At 42.0% G+C, this 3,844-nt stretch overlaps 1 protein-coding gene across 1 annotated transcript in view; it reads left to right on the top strand.

The window, feature by feature from the left end:
• Window positions 1–3,844, top strand: part of SETX (senataxin) — a 99,367-nt gene that overhangs the window by 2,284 nt on the left and 93,239 nt on the right. The window contains exon 4 of the mRNA XM_012001583.1: window positions 593–699. The gene's annotated coding sequence lies outside the window, so the exon portion shown is untranslated. The remainder of the gene's footprint in view (window positions 1–592; window positions 700–3,844) is intronic.

Here is a 3,844-nt window from a genome sequence, read left to right on the forward strand (position 1 = left end):
GCTAATTAAAAAAAAAGTATGTGTTGCAGAGACAGGGCCTGACTGTGTTGCCCAGGCTGGGGTCAGCTACTCCAGGGACCTTCCGAGTCTTTGCACCCAACCGGTCCCTTGGTTTGAAGGAGAGTCTGTTTCTCCCACTTGGAGGGGCTGGAGATTTTGCTGCTGGCCACAGGGCTTTGTGCGTCCTCCCCAACTTCTGGGATCTACCGATGTGCCCAGAAATTTGCGTGACCCAAGTGAAACGGGGATGACTGCCTTGAGGGAAAGGAGCTCCACAAGGAGAAGGCCGAGTGTGGTATTTGATAAGTGATACAGCTGACGATCCTAGGACTGATGTTACCTGTGCTGGCTAGTAACTTGGATTTTTGGTTCAGTACCTAGCTATCCTTGTGAGGGCGGATAGCCCCCTGTGGAACTGGGAGTCAGAATTGCAGTTCTGCTGTTACCTGGAAGTCCACAGCCAAGTTGTCTAACCTATCTGGGCTTCCTCATCAGCCAGCGGTATCTGTCTGTAATAGGATTGATACCAGGCTCAGATGAGATAGAGTATAAATACCACTTAACAATTTTGCTTTTTGTTTTTTAATTTCAGAGATGTTCTTCTGGGGCCAGAGTCTGGGCATATATGAATGCAAATCCGTGTTTGTTCACAACTAAGCCCAGCTGAGACGATCACTTTTCTGTAGGCCATTTGCCCAGGTAATAATTTTTTTTGTTTTTAACAGGAGTTCAGAGGGCCAAGGTAAGTGTAATGATGGAAACGTGTGCAGAGTCCTGAAGGGATGGAGAAGAAGGTCATCAGAGACAGACTGGAAGAGAGGACAGGTCGGACAGGCCCCCCAGACGTGATGACACTCAGGGAGGACTTGCACACTGGTTGTTATCAAATCCAGCTTTCTCTTGGAATCTTAGTGGAGTTCTTTAAAAGGGAAATAATTTTATCCACAGGATCTTTTCTACTTTTTTTTTAAGTTCCTGAGGTAAGTCTGACGTGCGTTCACAGTTAAGAACCAGGTAGAGGTAGGAGGATGGGTTTTCAAGGCAAATGGAAGAGCTTCCCTGAAGGCAGGGAGTACCAGTCACCATGAATGGTTTTAGGAAGAGCAAGTGAAAGGAGGTAAGTGTGGAGGAAAGAGATGATGTGGAAGCTGGATCATCGCGGGCCTTGTGTGTATTGAGCTCAACAATTTGAATTTTATGCAAACATTGGAGGAAGAGTCATTTGTGCTTTCGAAGTCCAGTTTGGGGCTTTGGCCTGTGGCAGCATTTTGCAGGAGGAATTGGTGGCGATCAAACAAGAGACGGATCATTTAGGCTTCTTCAGTAATCCAGGCAAATGATGAAAATGTATTGAACTAAGGCAGTGGCGTTTGCACTGAGAAGAAAGTAGAGAAGTAATTAAGGGGTAGGCTCTAGAGCTCAGAGATTGCGGCTGAGGGAGAAGGAATGTATAGGGTAATTCCTAGGTTACTGATTTGAAAATTGAATGGATGGTAATGTCATCAACAAGGGAATATAGAACAAATAACAGATTCAAGGGAAGGACTTCGTTCGGTTCTGGTCATGTTTACTTTGAGGTGCCCCTCAGACACCTGAGTAGAGATACACTGTATGCAGTTGGATATTGAATGTATCTGTCTGGAGTTCTAGGCTAGGCTGTCAGTTATTGAGTAGGTGGAACACAGCGCATCATTGCATTAAGTTTTGTTTTTTTTTTTGAGACGGAGTCTTGCTCTGTTGCCAGGTTGGAGTGCAGTGGCGCCATCTTGGCTCACTGCAACCTCCGCCTCCCGGGTTCAAGCAATTCTTCTGCCTCAGCCTCCCCAGTAGCTGGGACTACAGGTGTGTGCCACCATGCCCAGCTAATTTTTGTATTTTTAGTAGAGACGGGGTTTCACCATATTGGCCAGGATGGCCTCGATCTCTTGACCTCGAGTTCCCGCCCACCTTAGCCTCCCAAAGTGTTGGGATTACAGGTGTGAGCCACCGCATCCTACCTGCGTTAAGTTTTACAATACATTCTCAGTCTTTGGGCAGCTTCAATCTAGGCAGTAGTTGAAGCAGTGGTTTGAAGTAGGTCACCCAGAAAGAGAGTACTGAGTGAAGAGGTGAGAATTCTCAGGACAAGCCTTCGAAAACTTTAGTATTTATATGAGTAACAAAGGCAGGGGTAATTATGAAGGAGATTGGGTAGAAGTGGTGTCCAAAAAATGGTGTGTTGTGGGTAAGGAAAGCACGTGCAGCATTTTCATATGCTTTAGCAGAGTCAAGTAAGGAACCTGTTGGATTGGTAATGTAGAGATTGCTAGGGACCTGAAATTCAGTGGAGTATAAGGGTAGAAGCCAGAGTGCAAAGGAGCTGAAGTGGGAGGTAGTGAATCTAAACTTCCGGATGTTTAACTGAGAAGTGTATTTGAAGTTTCTGGCTAATATTGAGAAATGGATAGCCTAAGGATAAGTCTGTAGAAAGTTACAGTTATACCTGTGGTGAAGCATCCTATATTTTTGGTTTTGACACATTACCTCTCTTTTTGGTGGGAGCTCGGAGAGTTGCTTTAATTTTGGTTTTGCAGCTTGAGCATTGTCTGGACACACCCATTTGTCATTCAGTAATGATTCCAAGCGGTTATAGTCTGATGAAACTAACAAAATAGACCTCAAGAAGAACTGAGTTGTACAAAAGCTTAACAGGATTCACAGTAGTTTAGAAGCAATTATTTTCTCCCTAAAAGACAAAATATGCCCTATTGAGATTTCCTGGGCTTAGCCATTAGGCCAGTGATGATTTTAAGTTTGAAGACAAAAACCACACACACAGCCTTTTGAAGAAGAACTACGGAAGCGTATGTTCTCTTGGTGTGCCCTGCAGCAGTGTTCTCCATTATCTTCTAGATACCACGACACTCACCTATTTTGGTAGTAACTCCCATATGCTTTGAGAAAATTTAGTCTTGCTTTTTCCGTTGTGGAAATAGGCTCTTTTTCTGAGTGAACTAAAAAGTAAATTCTGTAATTTTCTAAATAGAAGGTTTCTTTTGTTGTCTCCTTTGTTAGTAAAGTACACAACATGAAGAGTTTCAAGTAAGGTAAGTGGGAAAAGAAGTACGCAACATTTTATTTGCATGGTAGTCCCACTTAAGGTTTTCAGATCTTAAATCGACTGCAGTCTGTTAGCTGCTGAGATCATGCTTAAAACGATGTTTGAGAAACAACCTTGAAGTTTCACTTTCTGTTCTTATGTCTTCTAAGTTTGCTTTCCATGTCAAACTAGGTCGCCAGAAAAAAACCAGCTTCTGCAAGCTGTTAACTTACTAGTAGTGTGATATTAGCCTCTTAGGTATAAGTAATTCTTCTTTTGAATAAAACAGTTTTAAATTCTGCAGAAATATATTGAAGATCTTATCCCATGTTACTTGGCATTTCCTGGTCTGCAGTGCCCCTGTACTAGGAGGCCTTAATAAAATGTAATTGAATTAGAGTTAGTGTCAGGAAAGGGCGGTACTCTGCGGCTATCACTGCATACTCTTTTTCTCCCCAACTTCTATGAGAACTGTAACCCATGTTACCCTTTTCCTCTGCTTTCTGGAAGCTCCTAATGTAGAACTTAGTGAAATTAAATTCCTTCTAAAGAAGTTTTGATTTTGTTTTTTGAAATCTCATTTTTAAATGTCCTTTTGTGTATGTACTTTAATGTTGAAAGCTACCCTGAATTTTTTTTAGAACCATGAAGAAAGCATACCCCTTCAAAAGCTTAAGTAAAAGTAATATTTAATAAATTTTAAGAAATCAATTCATATGACAATGTATTTGCTTATGCATTTCTTTTTTTTTTTTTTTTTTTTTT

This window comes from Mandrillus leucophaeus, unplaced genomic scaffold (genome assembly GCF_000951045.1).
Source record: "Mandrillus leucophaeus isolate KB7577 unplaced genomic scaffold, Mleu.le_1.0 Scaffold665, whole genome shotgun sequence".
NCBI lineage: Eukaryota > Metazoa > Chordata > Mammalia > Primates > Cercopithecidae > Mandrillus > Mandrillus leucophaeus.